A 16,423-nucleotide genomic window follows, 5' to 3' on the forward strand; every position below is an offset into this window, starting at 1 on the left:
AAAGCATTAAATAAATTTTTAAAAAACGGTTGAGTTGGTTAGAGTCGAGTTTGCAAACGGTCTGTCTGACGTCTGAAAATTGAGGACATTGAAACAATATCTACATCAATAAAGATGACTCAATCGTTTAATATACAACAGGTAAAAATTAACTCTTCCCGAAAACATTTACTTTAATTCATTTAATAATTAATAATATTAAATTTGGAAAGAAGAAGTGAGCGAAATGTAAATAAAACCAATTGGATTTGAATTGTGTCCTTTTGCACTGGTCTCTGTTTGTTGACCTATGTCGTCAAATATGTTTTGAAGAGTGAAAGTTTCCGGATGTATGGAATTTGAAATGAGAGGGGTGGGGTTTTGGGGGTGGGTCGGACTATGAAAAATGGAACACCATCTGGCACTTTCAAATATTTTTTTGTCTTACTGTATGAGAATGGAATCTTGGTAGTGAGCTTTTGGGGCTTTTTAAAGAAGAATTTGGAAAATTCTGGGCCTTTTTTGGGGGGGGGGGCGGGGATGATGTTGGCTGGACCATTAATAGATTGAAGCTAACATCACAATAAATGGTGCCCTCATAAGTCATATTAAAAAGATATTGCGATGGATTTATACCAGTGTCCGTCCCCATGTCCCGGTGTTCGGTAAACTTAAAAACCATTTAACCCCCCTCGCCCCGCCCCTGTCCCCCGTCACTAGACGCTTTCCTGCCGTATAACGTGTGTAACTCAATAGATTTTGACTTCCTTTGAAGTAAGATCGAACGACTGGAAAAGAGACCATAAACTGCAGGACTGGTTCCGAAGTAAATTTGTATGCAAAAGTTACTGTGTAGATTCTCGGTACTATACTAGTCTGGTGCGTAGAAGGAAACGTGCGTACGTTGGATACTGTATCAAAAAGGGGAGCAGACTAACATGCGCCGATGTATTTTCGTGTTTTGGATGTCACGCGTTGCATGTGGAATCGTCGTCAAACCACCGGATTTTTGTGTTGAAAGTCCCGAATTTGGAAAGAAATCTGGGGAAATATGGTGAACGTGATTAAAGGCGTTCTCGTTGAATGGTAAGTAATGAAAGAATGTGTACAGTTGGGAAAGAAAAACCGTTGAACTTGAAGTTTGTTAATGTTATTCGCTTCGGCACCTTGCCAACCATGCCAGCTCGGCACTACCTGCCAACTCGGCACCTGCCAACTCGGCACCATGGAAATTACATGTATCCTCCAAACCCTCTGATTTCAAAGGGAAGAAAATGAAATCTAGCCTACTTAGTCTTAAATGGGTAATCCTTACTTTTAGGACACCTCTATTTTGTACGAGTTCTGTTCAAAACTGACATTTGCAGATGACTGTCCAGTACCACAGTGACTTTTGCTGGCTAAAAGAAGTCTTTTTTCTTCAGACAAACTCATGTTAGTAATAATTTTGAAAGCACTTTCCAAGAAAATGTGACTTTCCTACCTTTTTTTGCATTTCGCCATCTTGCTTTTTTAATATATTTCCTGTTTGTCATCGTCGTCTTTAACCCCTCATAAATCAAAGCCCGGCCCTTTTTATACAAAATTAAACCTGCTGATATTCAAGAGGTGTCATTGCCAATGCCAAATGTTCAAATGTGCCAAGAAATATCAGAATGTCACATTTGTTTGTCATTTAGTCAACTGTTTTGGTGAGTCTTTTAACCTTATATAGAAAAGGGGTCCTAAAGGTAAGGATTACCCTTAAATGAAAAGAACAACTTGATTACAAACCTAAAACTTAAGAAATCCATTCATTTTTTTTTTTTTTTAAGTTGTGTAGCGTGGCAGCGATTCGAACCAGCGTCCCAAGCTCACTGAGCTAATGCCTGTACCAACCGAGCTACCAAAGCATTGTGGTAGCATGGGCAGTGAATACGTTTGCATTGTGTTTTACAATGCCTTAACGATAGTATTTGGAAATTGCTTTACAGCTGTCGTAACGATAGCCACTACGTTTTTTTGGGGGGGGGGGGGGGCGGGGCAATGATGGGTTCGTAGTTACAAAAGAAATGTTGATCATTGCACAAACTTTAGTATGTGCAGTACATGCCTCTGTGAAGTGTGAGTTTCCGTGTAAACAATAACATTTATTTTAGGCAGTGTATATTTTGCCGGAGACGGCAAACCTTTAGTAAACGTTAGTTTGCCGGATATGCACTGAACATGCGCAGTTACTGTTTTTTTGTACTTCAACATTTTCCGGTGACAAATTTTAGTCTGGCTCCATGCCAAAATTATCGTTGTAACCTTGTATTCACAAGATGGGATTCAGACCATTTTATAATTTCAGACTTTATTTCCCTTTTAAAAAAAATCCTCCAGAGCCACATATCTGAAAAAGAAAATGTAATACTCTGCAAAAAAATGTTTGAGACATGTTAAAATAATAAAAGAAGAATATTCTTATTTATTTGGGGATGAGATAAAAAAAACTTATAAATGTGCTGCGGTCGGAATTGAATGCGAGTCATCCCGCTTGGTAGAGCCTTTGCTTAACCACTACACCAAACGTGCTACACAACTTTTGGTGGGAATTTAATACATCTTATAATTCAGCCCAATCTTAAAGAGTACAGCGCCCTCTGCTGATATGGATTGCCGCCGGCAAACCTTTAGTAAACGTTAGTTTGCCGTCATTACCTCCGGCAAAATATCCACTATCTTTATTTTACAGGATGGAATTCCCCATATGCAGGGGCTATTTAATATGTTTCCCCAGTTTTTTCCACATTTTAATATCCATTTTAAAACTTCTTATCTAAATTAAGTGTCTGCCAATTCTAGCTACAAACTAAATGCAAAAATGTTGTGTATTAATCTCTTGCATAAAGATATGTACATGTATATTTAACCAAAAACAAAACAAAATACAAAATAGAAGGAAGGTGTATATTTTGCCGGCTTGGTTTAGCCGGCTTTCTTTCACTCCAAATAAAACGATATTAAGCGCCCTCTTTGATGCATGTACGAATAGGCCTACAGTAAAAAGGAATTAAATTTGTGCAAGACCTATGGCCGAGTGGATAGCGCGTGTATCTCACGAGTGAGATTTGTCATAATAGCGGTTTTCACGAAGTAGCACTGAAGTGGATTTGGGTGTTACTTCGTGGTGTCGGTGACAAATTTGTATGCAATTCACTTCATGAAGAAAGCTTTCTGCTCACCATAAAGGACATCACAGTTGCACTATAATTTCTGTTTTTCAACGAGGCAGGCATTAAAGGGAATAAACACCATTTGCAAACATCGAAAAACAAAACTACCAATTTTTTACGAAATACCTCACTAGGAAGTTGGTATTAAATGACAGTCTAAAGCATCCTCTAAAATTATGGCACCTGGTATGAAGTCATTTTCAAGAAAAGTGGTATTTTGTATAAATTTCCAACGGTGGTTGGCCGACCACCGCTGGAGAAACCTAACTATTTTTCAACTACTGCTCCAAATTTACCATTTTTTTTCAGTCCAAATTTTGTTTGCTATTGGTTACAGTCATGTTCATGAACAGGTGCAGGCCAGCTAGACTGGTTCCATTACCTTACATTTTTCCAACATCTATAAGTTGACCCATTTCGTTTTTAGTGGGGTCAGGGAACCAGACTACTTGAACACTTTTGTTTTTCTTGATTTTTCTAGCATTTTCGAACACAAAACTTCAAACATGTCAGTGTAACAATATTTGATCTATTATACTAACCCCTCAAATAATTCATTTCTGAAAATTATAGCAAAAGCCAATGATATGTACATTCCCTTTAACACGTTTAATGTGATAACTTTCTCTTCGTACTTTAGCGATCCCGTCATGAAGCAGTTCCTCCTTCACTTGGACGAGAAGCAGACGCTGGGAAGGAGGTTCATCCTTGTAGATCTCGACGGCACGCACCTATTCATCGACCAAGAAATAGTGGCCACGCTGAGGGAAAAAATAGACGATCTCATGGATGAACACACATTCTCAGTTTTGAATTAAACAGTCGACATGAACTGAGTGACGTATTAGTCGTCATACAGACAAGCACACCGACATCTGGGAAGATTTACGGGAAGTTTTAGTGGGATCTCAACGGCACGCACCTATTCATCGACCAAGAAAATAGTGGCTATGTTGAGGGAAAAAATAGACGATCTCATGGATGAAAACACATTCTCAGTTTTGAATTAAACAGTCGTCATCAACTGAGTGACATCCAGTCATATGGGCGCGTGCCGACATCTGGGAAGTTTTACGTTGTCGTGTCTAGCACCTAGACCATTTACTTGAAAGTCAATGGTTCTTGAGTCTGGAGTGCTGAATGGTAACTCGTACATGTAGCAACCGGTGAAAACTGGTGTGCAAATGAATGATTTTACTGGCGGGGATAATGCTGGCCTGCTCTATATACATGTAAGGCACATTCTGAAGGACTGAAGAATTTGTGCCAAACTCGGAGGTGGAAACATCAGGAACAAAACAGTGTCCTTTGTTGGATGGGCCGTTTTCTGCTGCAATAGTCACAACTTCTAAGACAGTGACGAATCAATGCCGGACCCTCAGTTGAAGTGAAAATGTAAGTTTTTTCCTCAAAAATCCTTTACATTTGCTCAAATCTCTGAAATTATCACTTGAGGATTATTTATAAATGTTTATCATGCATCCTAAAGTGTTTCTACATGTAGGTTGTTTCCAGAAATGTCAAATTTGACCAAAAAATTGATAAAAACCTATCCCTTGTGATTTTTTTTCCAATTTTGGCCGAAAAATGAAATTGCTTGAAAATTGTCAAGAAGTTGCCTGAGGGCCCTTAGAACGCATTCCCATATATTAAGTTTTCTTGTCAAATGTGCCCTTAAATGGAAATATTGCGTGCACGATATTTTTGAAACTGATTGAGAAATGTAAATTTTTCTTCAAAAATCCTTGATATTTGCCCAAATCTCTAAAATTATCACTTGAGGAGTATTAAAATATGTTAAACATGCATCCTTAAGTGTTTCAGAGTCGTTTCCAGAAAAGCCAATTTTTGACCAAAATTTGATAAAAATATACATTGTTTTTTTTTTACAATTTGGGCCAAAAAAATGTAATTGCTTGAAAATGGCTAAGAAGTTGCATGAGGGCCCTTACATGTAGAACACAGTCCCCAAATTTCCTTTGCCAAGATGTGCCGTTCAATGTAATAATGGTGTCCATAAAATTGGTAAAATTGAGTGAAAACTTTTATTTTTTCTTCAAAAATCCTTTATATTTGCCAACATCTCTGAAATTATAACTTGAAGAGTATTAAAATATGTTGATCATGTATCTTAAAATGATTCTGGGTTGTTTCCAGATAAAAGCCTTTGTGACCAAAATCTGATAAAAATGTAAGGCTAACCCCTTGTGATTTGTTTCCAATTTTGGCCGAAAAATCAAATTGCTTGAAAATTGCAAGGAAGATGTCTAAGGCCCTTAGAACGCATTCCCTTTAGTTCTCTTGCCAGACGTGCCATTTTAAATAGAATTATGATGTACAGAAAATATGAAAAATTGCGTGAAATACAGTCGACTCTTGTTAGTACAAACTCTGTTTATACAAATTCTGGTTACAACAAACATAAAGCCTTGGTCCCGACTGTGCATTTATGTGCACAATGAATGGGACTGATGTTCCTCTTAATACAAAATGTTGATATAACAAACAATTTGGCAAGGTCCGAACGAGTTTGTATTAACGAGACTCGACTGTATGTACATGTACATGCATTTTCTGCAAAAATCCTTTATGTTTGCCCTTCTAAAATGATCATTTCCAGAGTATTTAAACACGTTCATCATGCATCCCAAAGTGTTTCTGGCTAGTTCCCAGAAAAGTAGACTTTTGTCCAAAATTTGATAAAATTGTAAGGCTTACCCCCGCCTTGTGATTTTTTTTCTTTCATTTTGGCCGAAAAATTAAATTGCTTAAAAATTGTTCCAATATGTCCCAGTTTAAAGGTAACGTCATTATTTATCTTTCTACATGTACTTACCGGTATCTATCCCCCTAACTCCCTAGGTTTTTTGCTAGGATGCAGCCTCGTTCCTGCAAAATCCTTCAATTGGCCTCATGGAAAAATAGCATTGTACTTGTACATGTAGCCTCAATCCTGCAAATTCCTCCATTATTTCTTGAATGTGGTCTGTGGAGGGGTGACCACCGCCTGAATCCTGCAAAATCCTGCGGCAGTGACTGGCAATATGTTGAGGCTTGCAGCCAGTGACATCCTGCAGCAGTACAGAGGATTTCAAGCATAATCCTGGCCTATATTTATGCATGACTGAGCAAAAACAACACAAGGTCCGGCCCAAGACCTTGACAAAGTGCATCCTACAAAATCAGTAACGCACTTTTGCCATGTATTAAATCTCATTCCTCCAAATTCCTCTGCTTTGGCAAGAATATTTTGAAGTATTCAGGGCGGTTAGGGTAAATACCTTGAGAAGCCCTTAAATAGGGCCTTGTGAAGTTGTGATGGCCAACTCTCATAAAAAAAAGTTCCTCGTGTTGGATAAACGAACAACATGGCAATTGTTTATCCTTGGCGGAGGTTGTGCTCTCCGAGTGCTTTCTAATTTCATGAATTTCTTTGTAATTGCAGAGGTTTGAGGATCGCATCTTCAAACTTGAGATGCAAGGAGCCTGCATCAGTTGGCCCAGCTAGAGCTGACACTGAAGAGGAGTTGCAGAACACGCTGCGGTTCTGTGTGCCGGAAGTCATTCAGCGTTTGAAAAGGTAAAAAGAAATCTCTTCAGAATATGTTATTAGACTGGCAATGCTCATGCTCAATTTAAGCGGCAAGATTTTCAGTCAAATTCCCAAAGGCACCCTTGATCAGGAGGAAGATATCGTGTGACTTTTAAAAGTGGCCACACATTTTGCAAGGCGCATTATTCAAAAGTTTTTAAGTATAGGTTTTCATGGCCGATTTCATAGAATGTTCATTCACTTCTGAAAATCAGTCATTCATTTTTGTCTGAATGCACGTCTTTAATCCCGTTTCAATTCAACGAAAGTTCAATCGTTTTTATTGTCCGTGCAATCGGTTTTGAGAAACAGACGGCCAATTACGTTAACCTGTGCATTCATTTACGCAAGTATACTTTTTAAAATTGATTGAAAAGAAACCCCTAATTGTATCTGGTGCCGATGGCATTAAACTTAAAGTGAAATGGAATGGTGAATGTTTGAAATCACCCTCTAGAAGTGAAAAAGATGTCTTGTAAATGAATCTGAATGGACATAAACGAAAGTGCTGCTCAATCAATTGATTGAACTGAAATGGAATCGAATGCTCTTGTAGCGAAAATGAAGCGTGTGTTAAGAGGGAATCTCAATTCAGACGAAAACGAATGACAAACTTTCACAAGTGAATGTACATTTTGGGAAATTGGCCAGGAAAACCTATACCTATAACTTAAGTTACTTAAGGCCAAAAAAAAAAGTCTCCGGTTTCTGGTATGGAGCTTGCCCAAAAAGTGGTGCGGCGATGCGGCTTTTTTTTTTTTTACCTGAATTTTTTGCTTCAAATGTCGGCTGATGACTGCAAATGGTGCCCGACTAAACTTAGTGCAAATATATGGGAGTCCAGAGAGGCCACATAAAGCTTATTCTCGACCATAACCCAATCTAAAAACACGTTAAAATTGTGCAGCAGCAGGATTCCAGTCAAACCAGTGAGTTTGGCGGTTTTGAGACAGCATCTTTCATTGAAAAACAAACTTTTTCATTTTGCCGACGCGCATGGCTACGGCGACGCGTGCGCATACCAGAAACCGGAGACTTTTTTTTTTTGGCCTAACTACACATTGGCCACATTTTCTTGCGTCAGTATTTCAACGGAAAGGGAATAACGTCCGGTAAATAATAGACTTTAAAAAAACAGGTTTTTTTCCGGAGTATAAGGAATTGTCTCAAAAGTCGGAACGTTCAGAACGTTCCACCGGGGAACATCGCCTGTTCCAATCAGGAACATACCGTACGTTGTTCTTACTTGGAACAGCCCAGGAATGCCAGGTGATCCCGCGTTGGAACGTTGGTCTATGCGCGTGCACGCTTACTCCAGTTCTCCACTTACGACCAGTTCCAGTTAAACATACACGTTGTGAACACACAGTGCTCGACTTTTTGGAAACATGCGCCCTAATTTGAGCCGAAGATAACCAATCAATACTACAGGAGCAGAAAAATAAAGAACTAAGCTTTCAGTGCCAAGCATTTGGAGTATCACATGGAAAAAAATTTGTTGCTTTTGTTAAAATCACAGTTACCAGAGATACAGAGAGAATAATGTTTTGAACGGAACTTTTGTTTCCTTTACCATTCAGACTGATGAGAATGCGGTTGATCAGATTGTCAACGAGGAGTGTGAAAAACTGGAGAAGAGACTTGGAGGGGGAGCTAACGTGAGCTTGAACACCCAGGATTTGCAGAGAGTAGAACCGGACTTCGCTGTTTTGGGCAGAGATGTCATCAGATCAGTCGCAAGTTAAATCACAAGTCAAGTCAGGAGGACATTGAGCAATAACTGAGCGATGCCTCCGTCACGGTTCGTTTGAATGTAATTTCATTTGATTTGAGGCAGGATGACTCTTGGTTGACTTGTCAATGCTTGTGAGTGACTCCGTTAACTCTTTCGGTGCCAAAGTCGTACATGTACATGTACGAGGTATATTTGTCAGTTCGAAATTGCCAACCTCGTACATGTACAAGGTAATGTTCGTACTTAAAATCGCCAAACCTCGTACATGTACGAGGTAGAGTATTAAGCATGCTCTCGCTCTTTCTAATAAGATCATTTTCATTCAGGTACGACCTGTATTTATTTGTTTCATTTGAGTTCTTGCGAGAGGGCGCAGCATTGACACTGGTATTTACTGCAAAAAGTGCGGAATTCCCCTGTGTGCAGGACAGTGTTTCAGGGTGTATCACTATGTACGTGACTACTATTGACTTTCCAATGTACCAAGGATATACCAGAGAGCAACAACAACAAAGTTAGTGAGTAAACCTTATTTACTTTTTTTTTTTACAGAATTTTGAACAATTACAAAAAAACGCTTGAAGTTGGGCACTTTTCAAATTTCGCGGGCACTGAAAGAGTAAACAGCTCTGCTAAAGGCTTGACTGGGTAGTCTTGTATTTTCCAGTTAAACAGTTGTTATTTGAGGTCATTTTTCTGGGTCGTATCAGAGGCCTGTGGTACAAACTTGCAATTCTCACATTCATTTTTCAAAACAATACGCCAAACAAGTCTGACATCATGCGGGTCATCTTTGCACAGGCAATTTTTTTTATGAAAAATGCAAGGCTAACCCCTCACCGTTCTGACTTTTTGATGAAAACTTACGTTCGTGCTATTTTTGATGAAAATACAAGGCCAACCTCTTACCGTTTTGAATTTTGAATACAAATTTCTTTGCCTCTTTTTGATAACAATACAAAGCTGATCCATAACCGTTTTGAATTTCTGATGAAAAGTTAACTTTCCTTTCCCCCATTTTAGTGCAAATTCAAGACTTACCCCTTACCGTTAAAATTTTTGGATAAAACTGTGTTTTTGCCCCTTTTTGATTAAAATGCATGGCTCACCGTTTTGAATTGGTGATACAAATTTGTTTTTGCCCCTTTTTGTTAAAATGCAAGGCTAACCCCTTACCGTTTTGAATTTGTGATAAAAATTTGTCTGCCCCTTTTTGTTAAAAATGCAAGGCTAAGCCGTTACCGTTTTGAATTTGTGATAAAAATTTGTTTTTCCCCCATTTTGATAAAAATGCAAGGCTAAACCCTTATCGTTTTGAATTTTGGAGAACAATTTGTTTTCGTCAGTTTTTGATATATCAATGCAAGGCTAACCCCTTACCGTTATTAAATTTGTGATAAAAACTTAACTTTTGAATTTTGGATTAACATTTGTTTTCGCCCCTTTTTGATAAAAATGCAAGGCTAACCCCTTACCGTTATTAAATTTGTGATAAAAAACTTAACTTTCCCCCATTTTGATAAAAAGGCAAGGCTAACCCCTTACCGTTTTGAATTTGGGATAAAAATGTGTTTTTACCACTTTTTGATAAAAATGCAAGGCTAACCCCTTACCTTTTTGAATTTGTGTTAAAAACTTGATTCTTGCCATGTTTGAAAAAAAATGCAAGGCCAACCCTTACCATTTAAAATTTTGGATACAAATTTGTTTTTGCCACTTTTTGATAAAGATGCAAGGCTAACCCCTTACCGTTTTAAGTTTTGGATAAAAAATTGTTTTTTTGCCACTTTTGTTAAAAATGCAAGGCTAACCCCTTACTGTTTCGAATTTGTGATAAAAACTTAACTTTCCCCCATTTTGATAAAAATGCAAGGCTAACCCTTTGTTTGAATTCATGATAAAAATGTGTTTTGCCACTTTCTGATAAAAATGCAAGACTAACCCCTTACCGTTTTGAATTTGTGATAAGAGCTTGACGTTTGCCCCGTTTTCATAAAACTTAAGTATTCTCAGACCACACAAAAAAGCACACATTGAAGCGATGATTTTATTTTTGGTGTAGTTTCTTGAGCCACTTCTTTATTTCTCTTTCGTTGACATTCTGTGAATTAAACAAAGTCTTTCTACTTCAAATTTGTTATAGAACTAACTTTTTGTACAATTTTAATCAGAATGCAATAATATTGCATTACCAATTTGACTGTGATAAAAACTTGAAACTTTTCCTCCATTTTGATAAAAATGCAAGGCTAACCCCTTAGCATTTTAAAATTTGGATAAAAATTTGTTTTTGCCACTTTTTGATAAAAATGCCAGGCTAACCCCTTACCTTTTTGAATTTGTGTTAAAAAGTTGACTCTTGCCATGTTTGACAAAAAATGCAAGGCTAACCCCTCACCGTTTAGAATTTTGGATAAAAATTAGTTTTTGCCACTTTTTGATAAAAATGCAAAGCTAACCCCTTACCTTTTTAATTTGTGTTAAAAAGTTGACTCTTACCTTGTTTAAAAAATGCAAGGCTAACCCCTCACCGTTTAGAATTTTGGATAAAAATTTGTTTTTGCCCCTTTTTGTTAAAATGCAAGGCTAACCCCTTACCATTTTGAATTTGTGATAAAAATTTGTTTTTCCCCCATTTTGATAAAAATGCAAGGCTAAACCCTTATCGTTTTGAATTTTGGAGAACAATTTGTTTTCGTCAGTTTTTGATAAAAATGCAAGGCTTACCCCTTCTTGTTTTGAATTTGTGATAAAAATGTGTCTTCGTCCCTTTTTGATAAAAATGTAATGCTAACCCCTTACCGTTTTAAATTTGTGATAAAAACTTAACTTTCTCAAATTTGATAAAAATGCAAGGCTAACTCCCCTTACCATTTTGAATTTGTGATAAAAGTTGTTTTTGCCCCTTTTTGATAAAAATGCAAGGCTAACCCCTTACCGGTTTGAATTTGTGATGAAAACGTAACTTTCCCCCATTTTGATAAAAATGCAAGGCTAACCCCTTCCTGTTTTGAATTCATGATAAAAATGTGTTTTCGTCCCTTTTTGATAAAAATTCAAGGCTAACCCCTTACTATTTTAAATTTGTGATAACAACTTAACTTTTCCCCATTTTGATGAAAATGCAAGGATAACCCCTCACAGTTTTGAATTTGTGATAAAATTTTGTTTTTGCCACTTTTTGATAAAAAATGCAAGGCTAACCCCTTACCGTTTTAATTAGTGATAAAAACTTAACTTTCCTCCATTTTGATAAAAATGCAAGGCTAACCCCTTACTATTTTGAATTTGTGATAAAAACTTAACTTTTCCCCATTTTGATAAAATTAAGTATTCTCAGACCACACAAAAAAGCACACATTGAAGCGATGATTTTATTTTTGGCATAGTTTCTTGAGCCACTTCTTTATTTCTCTTTCGTTGACATTCTGTGAATTAAACCAAGTCTTTCTACTTCAAATTTGTTATAGAACTAACTTTTTGTATTTGATTGAAATGCAAGGCTAACCCCTTACCGTTTTAAAGTTTGGATAAAAATTTGTTTTTGCCCCTTTTTGATAAAAATGCAAGGCTTACCCCTTTACATTCTAAATTTGTGATAAAAAAAATTTTTCCCCCTTTTTGATAAAAATGCAAGGCTAACCCCTTACCGTTGTGAATTTGTGATAAAAAAATAACTTTCCCCCATTTTGATAAAAATACAAGGCTTACCCCTTTACATTCTAAATTTGTGATAAAAACATTTTTTTCCCCATTTCGATAAAAATGCAAGGCTAACCCCTTACGGTTGTGAATTTTGGATAAATATTTTCCACCCATTTTTGATATATACTACATGTAGTACTGTACTATTGTATACTTTTTGTTTCAATATGAATTTTTTTCTTATTTACATGTACTTCTTCTGAATGCAGTGTATATCAGGGCATTCTGTAACAAGCTTTTGCTTTTCTGTGAATTGACCTCAATACATTTGTTTAATTTATTTTAACTGTAATTATTTTCTCTGCAATGAATGTCGTATGGAAATAAATTCTATTGAATTGAACTGAATCGAATTGAACCTTGTGTTTTTATTGAAATGGGACAAGAGTTAATTTTTAAGCAAATTTTAAAGCGGTAAGGGGTTAGCCTTGCATTTTAATCAAAATGGGGCTTCAACAAATTTTTATCCAGAATTTAAAACAGTAAGGGGTTAGCCTTGTATTTTTATCAAAAAGGGGCGAAAACAAATTTTTATCCAACATTCAAAACGGTAAGGGGTTAACCTTGCATTTTTATCAAAAAAGGGAGAAAACAAATTTTTATCCGGAATTTAAAATAGTAAGGGGTTAGCCTTGCATTTTTATCAAAAAGGGACGGAAAGAACATTTTTATCCAAAATTCCAAACGGTAAGGGGTTAGCCTTGTATTTTTATCAAAAAGGGGCGAAAACAAATTTTTATCCAGAATTTAAAATAGTAAGGGGTTAGCCTTGCATTTTTATCAAAAGGGGACGAAAACAAATTTTTAGTCAAAATTTAAAATGATAAGGGGTTAGCCTTGCATTTTTATCAAACAGGGGCGAAAACAAATTTTTAGCCAAAATTCAAAACGGTAAGGGGTTAGCCTTGCATTTTTATCAAAAAAGGGCGAAAAAAACAAATTTGTATCCAGAATTTAAAATAGTAAGGGGTTAGCCTTGCATTTTTATCAAAAAGGGACGAAAAAACATTTTTATCCAAAATTCCAAACGGTAAGGGATTAGCCTTGTATTTTTATCAAAAAGGGGCGAAAACAAATTTTTATCCAGAATTTAAAATAGTAAGGGGTTAGCCTTGCATTTTTATCAAAAGGGGACGAAAACAAATTTTTAGTCAAAATTTAAAATAGTAAGGGGTTAGCCTTGCATTTTTATCAAAAAGGGGCGAAAACAAATTTTTAGCCAAAATTCAAAACGGTAAGGGGTTAGCCTTGCATTTTTATCAAATAAGGGCGAAAACAAATTTTTATCCGGAATTTAGCCTTGCATTTTTATCAAAAAGGGACGAAAAAAACATTTTTATCCAAAATTCCAAACGGTAAGGGGTTAGCCTTGTATTTTTATCAAAAAGGGGCGAAACAAATTTTAAGCAAAAATTCCAAACCATAAGGGGTTAGCCTTGCATTTTTATCAAAATGGGGCTAAAACAAATTTTTGTCCAGAATTTAAAACAGTAAGGGGTTAGCCTTGCATTTTTAACAAAAAGGGATGAAAAAACATTTTTATCCTAAATTCCAAACGGTAAGGGGTTAGCCTTGCATTTTTATCAAAAAGGGCGGAAACAAAGTTTTATCCAAAATTCAAAACAGTAAGGGGTTAGCCTTGCATTTTAATCAAAAAGGGGCGAAACAAATTTTTATCCAAAATTCAAAACGGTAAGGGGTTAGCCTTGCATTTTAATCAAAAAGGGGCGAAACAAATTTTTATCCAAAATTCAAAACGGTAAGGGGTTAGCCTTGCATTTTTATCAAAAAAGGGAGAAAACAAATTTTTATCCGGAATTTAAAATAGTAAGGGGTTAGCCTTGCATTTTTATCAAAAAGGGACGAAAAAAACATTTTTATCCAAAATTCCACACGGTAAGGGGTTAGCCTTGTATTTTTATCAAAAAGGGGCGAAAACAACTTTTTATCCAGAATTTAAAATAGTAAGGGGTTAGCCTTGCATTTTTATCAAAAGGGGACAAAAACAAATTTGTAGCCAAAATTTAAAACGGTAAGGGGTTAGCCTTGCATTTTTATCAAAAAAGGGCGAAAAAAAAAATTTTTATCCGGAATTTAAAATAGTAAGGGGTTAGCCTTGCATTTTTATCAAAAAAGGGCGAAAAAACAAATTTTTATCCGGAATTTAAAATAGTAAGGGGTTAGCCTTGCATTTTTATCAAAAAGGGACGAAAAAAACATTTTTATCCAAAATTCCAAACGGTAAGGGGTTAGCCTTGTATTTTTATCAAAAAGGGGCGAAAACAAATTTTTATCCAGAATTTAAAATAGTAAGGGGTTAGCCTTGCATTTTTATCAAAAAGGGGCGAAAAAAACATTTTTAGCCAAAATTCAAAACGGTAAGGGGTTAGCCTTGCATTTTTATCAGAAAAGGGGCGAAAACAAAGTTTTATCCAAAATTCAAAACAGTAAGGGTTAGCCTTGCATTTTAATCAAAAAGGGGCGAAACAAATTTTTATCCAAAATTCAAAACGGTAAGGGGTTAGCCTTGCATTTTAATCAAAAAGGGGCGAAAAGGAATTTTTATCCAAAATTCAAAACGGTAAGGGGTTAGCCTTGCATTTTTATCAAAAAAGGGAGAAAACAAATTTTTATCCGGAATTTAAAATAGTAAGGGGTTAGCCTTGCATTTTTATCAAAAAGGGACGAAAAAAACATTTTTATCCAAAATTCCAAACGGTAAGGGGAATAGCCTTGTATTTTTATCAAAAAGGGGCGGAAACAACTTTTTATCAAGAATTTAAAATAGTAAGGGGTTAGCCTTGCATTTTTATCAAAAGGGGACGAAAACAAATTTGTAGCCAAAATTTAAAACGGTAAGGGGTTAGCCTTGCATTTTTATCAAAAAAGGGCGAAAAAACAAATTTTTATCCGGAATTTAAAATAGTAAGGGGTTAGCCTTGCATTTTTATCAAAAAAGGGCGAAAAAACAAATTTTTATCCGGAATTTAAAATAGTAAGGGGTTAGCCTTGCATTTTTATCAAAAGGGGACGAAAACAAATTTTTAGTCAAAATTTAAAACGATGAGGGGGCTAGCTTTGTATTTTTATCAAAAAGGGGCGAAAACAAATTTTTATCCAGAATTTAAAATAGTAAGGGGTTAGCCTTGCATTTTTATCAAAAGGGGACAAAACCCATTTTTTAGCTAAAATTTAAAACGGTAAGGGGTTAGCCTTGCATTTTTATCAAAAAGGGGCGAAAACAAATTTTTAGCCAAAATTCAAAACGGTAAGGGGTTAATTAGCCTTGCATTTTTATCAAAAAAGGGCGAAAACAATTTTTTATCCGGAATTTAGCCTTGCATTTTTATCAAAAAGGGACGAAAAAAACATTTTTATCCAAAATTCCAAACGGTAAGGGGTTAGCCTTGTATTTTTATCAAAAAAGGGCGAAAACAATTTTTTATCCGGAATTTAGCCTTGCATTTTTATCAAAAGGGACGAAAAAAACATTTTTATCCAAAATTCCAAACGGTAAGGGGTTAGCCTTGTATTTTTATCAAAAAGGGACGAAAACAAATTTGTATCCAGAATTTAAAACGGTAAGGGGTTAGCCTAGCATTTTTATCAAAAAGGGGCGTAAACAAACTTTTAGCCAAAATTCAAAACGGTAAGGGTTAGCCTTGCATTTTTATCAAAAAAGGGCGAAAACAAATTTGTATCCAGAATTTAAAATAGTAAGGGTTTAGCCTTGCATTTTTATCAAAAAGGGACGAAAAAACATTTTTATCCAAAATTCCAAACTTGTATTTTTATCAAAAAGGGGCGAAAACAAATTTGTATACAGAATTTAAAATAGTAAGGGGTTAGTTAGCCTTGCACTTTTATCAAAAAGGGACGGAAAAAAAACATTTTTATCCAAAATTCCAAACGGTAAGGGGTTAGCCTTGCATTTTTATCAAAAGGGGATGACAACAAATTTTTATCCATAATTCAACATAGTAAAGTGTTAGCCTTGCATTTTTATCAAAAAGATAGGAAGAGTAAGTTTGATCAAAAAATCAAAATGGTAAGGGCTTAGCCTTGCATTTTTATCAAAAGGGGACGAAACCTATTTTTATTCAAATTCAAAATGGTTAGGGGTTAGCCTTGCATTTTTATCAAAAAGGGGAAAAGTTAAGTTTTTATCTAAAGTTCTAAATGGTAATGGGTAAGTCTTGCATTCTGATTAAAAGT

General features: G+C 35.8%; 1 long non-coding RNA gene across 1 annotated transcript; it reads left to right on the forward strand.

The window, feature by feature from the left end:
* The first annotated feature begins 3,990 nt into the window (after positions 1 to 3,990).
* Positions 3,991 to 8,596, forward strand: LOC119731479. The gene is made up of 3 exons (XR_005271451.1): positions 3,991 to 4,571; positions 6,622 to 6,756; positions 8,349 to 8,596. It is a non-coding gene; the product is annotated as an uncharacterized LOC119731479 (long non-coding RNA).
* The last annotated feature ends 7,827 nt before the right edge of the window (positions 8,597 to 16,423 follow it).

Source organism: Patiria miniata, unplaced genomic scaffold, assembly GCF_015706575.1.
Source record: "Patiria miniata isolate m_02_andy unplaced genomic scaffold, ASM1570657v1 HiC_scaffold_23, whole genome shotgun sequence".
NCBI lineage: Eukaryota > Metazoa > Echinodermata > Asteroidea > Valvatida > Asterinidae > Patiria > Patiria miniata.